The 12695-nt window shown below is 37.4% G+C and overlaps 1 long non-coding RNA gene across 1 annotated transcript in view; it reads right to left on the bottom strand.

The window, feature by feature from the left end:
* LOC141507147 (uncharacterized) overlaps nt 1-12695 on the bottom strand; it is an 866305-nt gene that overhangs the window by 39649 nt on the left and 813961 nt on the right. The gene's annotated exons all lie outside the window — the stretch shown is intronic.

Raw genomic sequence — 12695 nt, forward strand, 5'->3', positions numbered from 1 at the left:
CCCCCATTATGAGCCAGGATGGGGGTAGAATGAGGGTGTGTTTTAGGAATAACAAACAAAAGTGAAAAAAGTATCTTTCCTTAAGGAGCATACATTTTATTGGGGGGAAGGAGGGTTTACAATATGTCCACAGATAAATATAAAATTACATGAAGTCATTGAGTGAGGTTAGGATGCAAACAACTAGGAAAATCTATAAAGGACTAATGTAGGAAGTTTTGTTTAAGTTGGGTCTGAAAGGAAACAAGACATTTTAAGGGATGGAAGTGAAGAAATGGCATTCTACACATGAGAAATGGGGGAAAGAAGGCTATTTGGGGGGGGGGAGTAGGTCAGTCTGGTTGCCAAGAAGGTGCAGCAGTGTTCATTCAATAATCAATGAAAGATAGGCCAAAGCCAGAGAGCAAAGAACTTCAAATGTCAAACAAAAGCATTTGCATTTTATCCAAGAGGTAATAGGGAGCCTCTGAAGTTTCTTAATTGACAAAGAGACATGGTCAAACTTATCAGTCAGTAAATAAGCATTTATTAAGTACAAGAACCTGTATTATATGCTATGAATGAATACAAAAGAGCCAAAAGACAGTCCTCACTCTCAAAGGGGCAAACTACTAAGAGAGATAATGAATAAGCAAATATGAACATATGGGACAAGGAGAACATAATTTTGGGGAAATGCTTTCTATAGAAGATGGAATTTTGATTGGGAATTGAAGGAAGCATTACAGGCATGGTGAGGGGGTGGGGGAGGTTGCCAGAAAAAATGCCCAGTGCCAATGGAACATCTTGTTCATGGAACTGTCAGTTTAATGTCAATGGATCAAAGTGTACTGTGCTGCAGGTGAAGGGTAGGGTGGGATGAAGGTCACCAGACTAAAGTGTACATGGTGAAAAGGAGGGTTTAAGAAGACTGGAAAGAATCATGCTTATGCCTTAAGAATGGCACCTTGGGCACTGTGTGTGTGGGATGGGTTAGAGAGGAGAGCAAGGAAGTAGAAAGACTAATTGAAAGTCTATTAAAATAATCAAGAAATCAAAAAATATTTATCATGTCCCCTACTATGTACTAGCCACTATGCTAGACAGTAGAGAGACAAAGAGTGATACCATCCCTGCTAGCAAAGGATTTTCATTTTATCAAATTAAGTGCATATATAAAAGAACATATAAATAACATAAAGTTAATATAAATATATATGAAGTTGTTAAATTTAAGGTAATTTGAGATAGAAGGTATTAGCAGCTTGGGAGAAGGCTGTTGGGGAGGGATGGAAAAGCCTTGAGGCAAGGAGATTAATTAGGAAGCTTTCACAGAAGCCTACAAGAGAGGAGATTGATCAGGGCCTGAACTATGGTGATGGCTGCACCAGGAGAGAGGAGGTGTTAGATGTGAAAGATATTATAAAGAGAGAAATGGTAAGATTTGGCAACTGATTATTTTTGTGGGGTGAGGTTACCTGGAAGCATGGTGATTTCTTTGACAAAATCATAAAGTTTTGGAAAAGTGTTTTTTGGTGGAACAAAGATAATGAATTCAGTTGAGACTGAGATACTTGTGGCATATCTAGTTTGAAAGAAGCAATGGACAATTGGTGACACAGGGCTGAAGCTTAACGGAAAGGTGGCAGATAAATGAGAGATATTGTAAAGGTAGAATCAATTACACTTGCCAACTGAAGTTTCAAACATGAGTAAAGTATTCCTTGATTCTTTCCATCTTCAATTTTTCCTGGAGCATTTTGTCTGATCATATTCTTGCCACCATTATTATTTATCTTGTATTTTCATATCAATAGGTATTTTCTATATCACTGACAGATTATTTCCTTGAGTACAGCATGAATTGCACCTGAAAAAAGGAGTGATGGATTGGATAACCACTAAGCTCCCTTCCTGTTTTATTCCTTGATTGTATGATTATCTTGTTTAATTTTTTTGTATTCCCTAACAGGGAAAGGCAGAATGATATAATGTAAAGAGTGACTGATATCTAAATGTGTGAGAATTTATACATATAAATAAAATTATTATTAAACTCGTTAAATCTTAGGCAACTTCAACCTTTCTGGAGAGCTATATGGAACTATGCCCACAGAGCAATGAAACTGTTCATACCTTTTGACCCAGCAATTCCAATTCTAGGCCATATCCAGAAGAAATTATTAAAAAATGGAAAAGTCCTACATGTCCCAAAAGTTTCATAGCAGTGATTTTGTAGTGGCAAAGAACTGGAAACTGAGGGCATGCCCAACAATTGAGGAATGGCTAAACAAGTTATGGTACACAAATGCTATGCAATAATATTGTTCTATCAGAAAACAAATGGTTGGACTCTAAAGAAGATGGAATGACTTACAGGATCTGATACTGAGCGAAGGGAATAGAACCAAGAGAACAATGTGCACATGAACAATAACATTTTGAGATGAACAACCTTGATGGAAGCAGTTCCTCACAGTTGTCCAGAGAGATAGGACAACTGTATTAGACTAGATATGAACTATATTATTCCCATCTCTTCTTCGTTCATCTCTTCTCTTCCCCTTTCTTCACTCCAATGTTTGGAGCTCCAAATGATACCTGAGTATCAGAATTAGAGGGACTGTAACAATCAGCTTTAGTGCTACTGTAGCTCAGGACTCCTGATGTCAAACAATCCACCACTCTCAGCTTTCTCAGAAGGGACTAGATACTTAGCACGCATAATTCTCTCAAATGAATAATGGTGTCAAGTGTTAGGATCCCATATTACCCAGTGAAAAATGGTTTCTTACTGTGGGTAGTGAATGGAGGAAAAATCTAAAGCACACCTCCCAATAATTGTGGATTAGCAGTGCTAATTCTGAAGAGAGAGGGAATAATATTGCCAAACCAGCATGGGATGCATTCTGGTTCCTTTTACTACTTACACTAAAACCAGAACCAAACTTAGAGGTTTATATTGGAGACTTAAGTTGCTTTGTTAGCGGGGGGGGGGGGGGGAATGCAGGGTAAAGAGTGGTGGACTTGGAGCCAGGAGATCTGGGTTTGAACCCTGGTTCTGACACATTAGACTTTGCCAAGTCATTTACCCTCTATGAACCTCAGATTCTTTAGTTGTAAAATAGAGAATACTTGTGCTACCTGTTTCTTAAGGTTGTCACAAAGAAATGATGCTGTAAACCTCTGAGCACTATTCTTGTGTCTGTATGAATATCTGTGTGTATGTGTGTATGATATTAAGAACTTTCTATGCAGTAAGCCCTGTGTGATAAGCACTGAGGAAGATGGAGGATAAGAGAATTAGAGAATAGAGGAAACCATTCCTGCTTTCTAAGGCATTTACATTATAGTAAATTGCAGATACTTCTATTTCAGTTTTGTGCATGAGAAAACCAAACCAGAGATAAAACAGAACAGTGCTCTCACTTCAGAGCTCTTCAACTCATTACTTAAGTGATCTTGGACAAGTCATATAACTTCTCTCTGAGTCACAGTTCTAAGTCCTACTAGTAAAAACACAAACAACAAGCAGCTATTAAGTATCACCCCCCCTCTCTCCCTTCCCCTCCCTCCTCCCCTCTCTCATCTATCCATCCATCCTTCCGTCCACCATCCATCCATCCATCCATCCATTTCTCCCACAGTGCTAAGCAATTACAAGTATCTACCAAGCATCAAAACATCTTTGTTTTAGGAAATGGTGCAAACTCTTTCCACATGTGAAGAATCAAATGATTTAAGGGGACATCACACACCTTTGCACTGGAAATTCCCTCCAGATGTTTCTGCCTTGCTGGGTCTGCAGAGAACAACTGGGATAAGTTCCATTGGCTGATCTTACCTTAATATCTAATCTGAGGTTGTAGTTAATTGGCATATCCTAAGCAAAGAAGACAGAAGGGAAACTGATGCTATACTGGCTGTGATGCCCTGTAGGTTGCAGAGAACATAAAAGAGGGGAAGGGGCCCAATGACCTTCTGGAAATAACTGGGCAGCATGGACCCTTGAATTTGTCTTTCCTTTGTGACATTTTATGCATCCTGCTTCAACAATCATTCACATCAGCAAACATTACGAGTTTTCTAGGTGTAAGACCCTGAGTGAGGTGCTAGGCATTGTTGTTCAATCATTTTTCAGTTGTGTCTGACTCTATGCCATCCCATTTGGGGTTTTCTTAGCAAAGATGCTAGAGAGGTTTGCTATTTCTTGATGAAGAAGTGAGGCAAACATGCTTAAATAACTTGCCCAAGGTCATCCAGCTAGTAAGTGACTGAAGTGACTGAGGCCAGATTTGAACTCAGGAAAATGATTATTCCCAACTCTGGGTCCAGCACTTATGCCATTGTGCCACCCTGATGTCAGGTGCTAAGGAAACAAAGATGCCAGCCTCAGTAAGGAGTTGTGGCATTTTTTCCTCCTGAAGTGCTGTGTGGGTTTTTGACCATGGTGCCTAAAACCATAAAACTCTCAGGGAGATGAGGCTGTGATGTTGGCATCTCTGATAATAAGATACTGTCCTAGTCTAAGGGCAAGCCAGTGATCATGGTCCTTAAAAGTCCTTACTCTGAAAATGCAGACTACTGGTTCCCCAAAATAAAACGTACTAAAATGTACATTAAAATGTCTGATAGAAAAGACTTAAAAAGAATCCAAACTGTCCCTTACATATTTGGTAGTGTCAAGGTATTAACATACTGGGATATTAGGTAAAAAGAGGCCTGATTCTATATAGTCTTTAACAGTTAATGGCCAGTTACATCTGGCAGTTTGGTACAGTCTTCTTATTTCTATCTGCTATGACATCCTTCATTAACTCCTTATATCTGCAGTCATTTTTGTTGTCCAGAATTGCTTTTTGCCCTACTTTCCAATTGTGTCCCTAGAATCTGAGAATGTGCATATCAAGAGGTAGAAAATGAAACCATAAAGTGGAGACAGGGCTTCTCTTTACAGTCTCTGGGACAGATCTGTTTGGTTTCACATCTCCTGGTCAAAAGTCACAAGTCAACACAGGTTTTATTTAGCAGCTCAGTTGTAGTTCAGTGGGCAGCTGTCCTTACTGTACACAATCACTCCCTCTTTTCAGGAGGTTATAACTCAACCATCAAAATACCAAAATATGCTCTAGTCTGAAACTTGGTGTTCAGCATCCTAAGCCCCAGAAAGACTGTGGTTTAATTCCAAATTTAAGAAAATATTGAGTGTTTTTGGTTATTTATTTACTGTATTTGAAGAGCTGTTTAAGCTTTCCATAGGAAACCAGGCTTAAAGAAGACATTCCAAGGTTTGTATCATTGCTTTTGGTAATTTCCTTAGTACTGCAACATATCATTGAATGAATCAGTGGGAGGGACATAGAAAAGAAGAAGGGAGTAGCATGGGGGAGAGGGGGGAAAAAGTTGAGGAGAAAGAGGAGGAGAAGAAAAAGGACATGAACAGAAAGAAAAAGAAGAGGATGAAAAAGGAAGGAGGAAGGAAGGGAAGTAGGAGAAAGGGAAGGTGGAGGAAGAGAGATGGGAATCTTTGTTTATTGTTTTTAAATAATTACAGATGTTTTTAAATTTTTTTAACTTTTAATTTTAGTTTTAAAATAAATACAGATGTTTTGATCACTTGGATCATTATCAGTGTTAAAAAATTGGTGTATTTTAATGTAACAAAACAAATGTGTTAACTTCTTTGTTTTGTTCTTTTCAATGATGTTCAGAATAGATTAATGAGTTCTTGTTTTTGCCCTTGTATAATTCAAAAACCCGTTTCAACGTAAATAAATTAAATAAGTAATTAGTCCATAATATAGTCTAATCACCTCTGGTATTTTGAAGCAAACAAACAAAAAAAACACAAAAATGACTGCTACACATTTGAACTTAATTACTTCCATACAAAATAGCCTCTTGGCTTTTACTACAGGTGACATAAATTTTAAATCTGAAGCTCATTTTCCAAAAAGAAAGCCTAGACTACAGTATTGTGTGGATTTGTTTGAAGAAAGTTTTGTACTTTTCTTTCTTGGTTTCCTTTGGAAAGAAGATCTATAAAACCACATACTAGGTTTCTTTTTTTTTTAAAGCTGACAAAGAGCATTATTTGTATACATTCTGGAGATTAGGATTCTACATAAACCCAGTAGTTGGGTTGCAAAAATACCAGTGCAGTTTTGAGAATTTTTGCAAAATCCCATGCTTTGCTTTGCCAGCACAGAAACAGCCGTTGTTTGCATATGTGTCTGTCTGGAAATTTGTCTCAGTGAACAGGTCAGCCCTAAAGAAATTCTTCCAGTTGAACATACCCAATAGAGCAGAAAATCTTGCCTTGTCTCTAAGGTAAAGGAAAAAAGGACTTTTAACAACTGCTTAATTGTGAGGACTAGCCTTAAAGGAACTTTCTTGGCTTGGATTCCTACCACCCTTCCCCATGGATGTTAAACAAGTCAAACCATATGCCAAGGAACTGATCATGCAAACCATTATCTCACATGCAAACTCTAGACTCTCTTCCCGTTTAATTTCTGAAATTGCCCCATCCTGTGGCATATGCAGTATATGGAAGCCCCCACACTCTGAATGAATTAAGAGCTGTAATAAAATAAACTAAAACCAACTCAAAATGGTTAATAATGAGATTAACACCAGGTTACTATCTTTCTTGGGGGTAATGCAGTGCCATTTCCTGTTCTACACAAATAAGTATAAAAATGTCCATGATTACAAACCTGAAGGTCTGTTTGCCCTGTGGTGAAGGGGTGTCAACAATTTATTTGATTCTAATTTTGCACGGTATAGCATATTCTAATGTTTATACCAGCCAATGCTAGCAAAGACATTTGGTACTGATGTGCACTATAACTTCTGAACCTTTATATTAACATGCATAGATGTATTCCTAAGACCAGTGTGACTTTATGGGCATCAATATGTTCGGAACTCAGGGACGCTTGAACTCCAGGGGCATCCCCTTGAGTATTCTGAATCCAAACACTGAGATGGATACTACTGAAGTGCTCTATTTCCCCAGTCCTCTGTAAATGGCAGTTATGTATTTAATTCGGGGGGGGACTGATTAATTAGCCTGAGACAAAGGTTTATTACTGGGAATAATGGAACTTAAAACAGAGACTGAAGTAAAGCTGAAGAGAGAGGATTTTAAACTGAATATAAATAAAAATTTCAGGCAGCAAAAACAGTTGGGTTTTTACATTGCCTCCCAGGGGAAGTCGTGGAAGTTGTAGTACTCAGGACATTTTAAAGGGAGAATAGACAAAACACTAGTGGGGTATGTTGAAATAAAATATGCACAGCCCAGTCTGTGAATTAATGTTTACTTTCAATATAATTATAAGTGAAGCAACAGAGTAATGGGAATTTTTCATACACACACGAAAGCTATGGCTACTCTGTTTCCACATCAACCATATGCTGCACATATTGCTTGGTGAGGATGTGTGTCACCACTGCCCTCTAGTGGGTGAAATGTTAGACCGAGTTGATCGGAACCATCCAACAGGCGCTCGTGGCTTGGGCTAGATCAATCCCTAATAACCTAGGGTAGGAAGAAAATAACCATGTTGACGCATTTCCCCATCGAATCGTAAAACTGAAAGGCATTAAAAAAACAGAGTGAAACTCTGTAATTAAGGCTGCCATTTAATGTTTCTTCGCACACGGTATTCATTTCTGTGTATCCCTGCCAAAGATCCATTGTGTAATGTTGTCCTCATATGACATTAAAAATACCAGTCCCCTGGAAATTTTAAGAAAGAGACCTCTCTGGCTTGAAGTATACTAACTTTGCTTTTGAAAATGAAAATTAATAAAGTCTCAGGAAATTAACCAATACATAAATAATAGCAAGAACAAACATGAACATAACACCCTTTAAATTAGGGCAAATGTAAGAGTTCCCAGCACAGTATGTTAAGAAAGAATGGATAGAATTTAATACTGTTATTTGTGAACCTGAGGCATGAAAAACAAAATCTTCTCTGTCATATTGTGAGATTATTCCTGAGGTGAGACATCTAAATATTAGTATAATGGGGACACAATGCCTCAGAATAAAGGGAAATAATGAGTAGTAGAAAAGAAATTTGAGAAAGAAGATTCACATGAAACTTATCCTAGAAAAAAAAGCAGGATAATGAACCTAGATACAAATTACATGTGTATCCTCACTATAGCCAAATTTAGGTTACACTTGAAGACTTGATCTTGTGCTGTGTTCCTTCTACCAAAAACAAAGGGGGGGGGGTGCCTGGACTTTTGCTAGAACTATGCCACTTAGTAATATGGCAAATCTGACAACTTGGTTGAGACCATTTTGGTTAAGATCATTTTGATTAATATAAATTTTCTTATGAATTCAATTAAAATCCATGTAAATAAAAACTTAAAGTGCCTATACATAAGACTTTTCAGTCTAATTTAAAGTTCAAACTCTGCAAAGAAAGTAATCCTTCTAAAAGCTATAGAAGTAGCAACCAGGCAATCTGAAAAACTGCCAAAATGCCTGGAGAGTTCAGGTAGTATAAATACAATTGTAAAAAGAAAATGCCTACCATATATAATGAGTTCAATGGGTCAATACTACAGCATTGTGTCAGTCATTAATGGGGTAAATGGGAAACAATTTGAGTTGATCTTTAAATTCTTGGCTTGAAACTATTTGAAACTTAATGATGGTGTGATTAATGGTTACTTCCCCCCAAACATGGCATAAGACAAAGCATTTTCTTATTAGATGTCACATCTCCAGAAAATACTGTCTTGGAAGGCAATGATGCTTTAGAAATGGAGAGGTGTACACCAGGGGACATCTCTCCTACCAACTTCAAAAAAGTACCATATTAATTTGATATGTAATAGGTAAAAGCAACATGCTATCTTCTGTTATCTGGGTACTCCCTAAGAAATTCTGCTCAAATATCTTGAAAGCTATGCTTTCAACCTAACTAGATTTATAGTGTAATGATCAGCATATGTATAGATAGATGTGTGCAACATACAGCAGAGTTGGAGGAAAACAATATGGACCCCAGAGAAGAAATAAAGTCAATTTTCAACTTAGTACCACGGACAGTGCTGTCAGCAAGAAGAAACATCCTTGGTGTTATACTTGGTGTTAAAGAAATAATGAACACACACACACACACACACACACACACACACACACACAAAATCAATGTTGCATCTTAAAGATGCTTTTTATCCTCTTTATGACTGACAGGTTAGTTTTGTGCCCCATTGCCTCCCCACAGGGCAGGCACTAGTGTTGAACAGGGTCAGCTTTCAACAAAGAACCATCTTGCCCACCTGAGCACATGAAGAATGGAGAAGCTGTTATAAGGAGGATGATGCCTCCTTGACCTTTCTCTGTCTCTTCTCGGGTCATTGAAAAAAGCAACAACAACAGCACTCTCAGGAGTAATACTAAGACTTCCATAACAAGATGAGCAACCATTTATTTGAAACTCAGAGTCCCACTTACAAGATGATTGCACTGGGCCAGAACTGGAGAAGGAGAGCAATTATAGGTAACTTTTAAAGGAAACAAAGGGCCTATCTTCCATCTTCTGTCATAGTCTGTCACAAATCAGACTCTTTCTTTTCCCTTAGTTTTCTCCTAGATATGCCAGAGACTTCTTGATTGCACTATCCTTTCTTTATATGTAGCTCTACAATATTCCTTGAGAAATTAGTATTGTTCGTCTCACACCTCAGTACTAAGGGGTTGACTGTTACTGCCTTTTTTTTTTTGCTCTGTAGAGCCTCGATGTTAAGTTACAGTGCTCAGAATGAGGTTCCTGGTATCCATTAAATGGCCTTTAATTGTTCACTTCTTTCAGCAACAAAAAATACAGATGCATGAATTTAGTATTTTGTTTGCTGAGCAAAAAAAACTGTCATTCTTTTTTTTTTAGTTTTTTTTAAAAGTCAATGGGGTTAAGTGGCTTGCCCAAGGTCACACAGCTAGGTAATTATTAAGTGTCTGAGGATTTGAACTCAGGTACTCCTGACTCCAGGGCCAGTGCTCTATCCACTGAGCCACTTAGCTGCCCCTGTCATTCATGTTTAAAAGGAAGTCTACTTCTGGGATCTCCATTTGAAATATCTCAACTGTAATTTTAATTGGTTAACAGTGTTTTCTTTCAATATTTTGCTTTTTTATTCTTCTACAGAGACAGAAAAGTTTAGTGAAGCACATGGGAAGTTGGAATCAAGGTGTTTTGGTATCTGGCCATCTTCTGGTTTACCATATTTACGCAAAGTATGGTGAAATCCTTACTTAAGTCCTAGCAAGATAAGATAAGCTCTGTCTGCCCAGCAGCATTTCAGAGACATTAAGGGTAAGAGAGAAGGTAAGTAATTCACCATGTGTCCCCATTTCTGTAATGGGGAAGGACGTCTTGATACATTTACAACACTCCTCTGGGGATATTTCATCAGTTATACCTAAACTCTAATGGACAATAATTGATTTGAACTTTCCACTTAGCACAGAGCTGTAAACAGCTTCACTCCAGAATATAGCAATGAATGGACGTTTTGTAAAGTGGAGAGAGATTCAAAAAATTTTGGTACTGGGTCATGATGCAGCCTAACAGTTTTTCGTATCAAGGGAAGAAACAGTTTGTCCTCCTGATTTTAATAGCTGGGGCTAATAGAATTACAAACCTGCTTGTAGGTGTAGGTTATAGTTATAAGGCATTCTATTTTCACCCCCACTCTTATGGGGGATTTATAGCCTAGCCATAAAAATGTACTCCTGATTCAGACTTACATCAGAATACACTCAAAAGCAGAAACTTCCTGAATGCTAATTTTCTGATGAACAGAAAAGTTGTCATTTAAGTAACAATCAGGGTTTAACTTTCTAAAAGAAAAGAAAGTAAAGCTCTCTATGGTTATAAATTTCTGTTGAGACTATCACACCCCCCCCACCACCACCATGCATCTCATCTAGTTATGTCATCACTGTGTCTGTCCCTCCTTCCCCTTTATTTCTGCTTAAATTTTTGGCCAGTCTTCTATGGAATTAATCCCAAAGAAGACGAAGCTGGTAGAAAGCTTCTGACTACCCACAAGTGATTTGACTACATTGTGTCTCACCTCGCATTGGTGCTACACACTTTTCCAAATGTGTTGGGCATCAGAAATTAATGAAGTCTAAGGAAATCTTTATTTTATCTAAATCAGTTCTCTTTCCCTCAGGCATTACAGCAGGTTAAGAAGGGAATGGAAATGGAAAACTGACATTTTATTTATACCACTATATTACTGTACATGCACGGGGATGCTTCCTCATCCTACATTCCTGAGGATTTGTCACAGTGGGATTCAGAGGATGCTTGGCAGTTGATTCAAGATGACAAACTGTAAAGGTTCTTTTCAGAACTGTTGCTACAGCATCTCTAATGTCAAAGATCAGCAAACTTAGTGGCCTCTGAGTGGGATCTGACACAATTACTTGCTACAACTTGAATAAGTCATTTTACTCAGTCATGTCAAGAAAACAAGGTAAGAAATGAATATGTCTCTTCCCAAAGCATTTCCAAAATCTTGTTTATCTTCCTTTTGGTGGTTTGACATGGAATGTGAATTTTCTTGTAATCCAACTAATAAAATGGAATAAAAAACATATTTCATAGTCTGAAATATTTTTTAAACTTGTCCTCTTTTGGAAATTTCTATAAGAACTTCATAGGACTAGAAATTTTATCAAAAACTAATCCAGATTTTAAAATGAGTAAACAGAGGCCACCCACTAGATATTCTTGGGTTGAGATTTACTCTGCTTAGAATTGAGGACAAAGAGTGGACACTAGATAATATGAATAGTTTTAATGCTGCTACTTATTATTGGAAAATACTGGGAAAGGTGCTTAAAACTGAGTGTCAGTTTTCTCTATAAATAAAAATGGGTAAAATATTATTTGTCCCTCCTTATCTCCCAGAAATGCAGTAAGATGAGTTTGCTAAACCCATGTGAAAAGAAGTATGTTAAAAAATTCTTTTATTTAGGTGTATGAAGTCAGTCCTATTAAATTATCCATCATCCCATTTTAAATGTTTCTTCAATTGAATTAACTATTTCAATTAAATACTGAGTGATGAGCAAGGTACTTTGTGAAGCACTGCAGAGGATACAACAATCAGTAAATAGGGTACCTGCCTTCAAGGAGCTAGATCTGTGACTAAGTAACAAAATTTCTTAGATGTCCTCTTTTTTTTTTTTTTTAAAGATTTTTGCAAGGCAAATGGGGTTAAGTGGCTTGCCCAAGGCCACACAGCTAGGTAATTATTAAGTGTCTGAAGCCGGATTTGAACTCAGGTACTCCTGACTCCAGGGCCAGTGCTCTATCTACTATGCCACCTAGCTGCCCCTATAGCTCCTCTTTAAGTCAGATTTTGTTCTTTTAGATTTGACTTTATTAATATGTATACTTTTTTAACCTAGCTTTCTATTTGAGTCACCAAGACAATCTTCCTGCCACTGCCTCCATTCACTAAGTATTCACACAATGGTACCCAGTGGTTCCAAATGATTTTCTTAATAATCAACAATTTAACAATTTACTTAGTAAGTGTGATATTTGCTTCACAGACCATAGCAACTCCTATGATTTCATTTTAGCACTGATATTCATTCTCAGCAAGTACTGAAATCTATTTCAAAAACAAAGGAACAAAAATCTAAAAAGAAATGGGGAAAC

The sequence above is a fragment of the Macrotis lagotis genome, chromosome 1, assembly GCF_037893015.1.
Source record: "Macrotis lagotis isolate mMagLag1 chromosome 1, bilby.v1.9.chrom.fasta, whole genome shotgun sequence".
Classification (NCBI taxonomy): domain Eukaryota; kingdom Metazoa; phylum Chordata; class Mammalia; order Peramelemorphia; family Peramelidae; genus Macrotis; species Macrotis lagotis.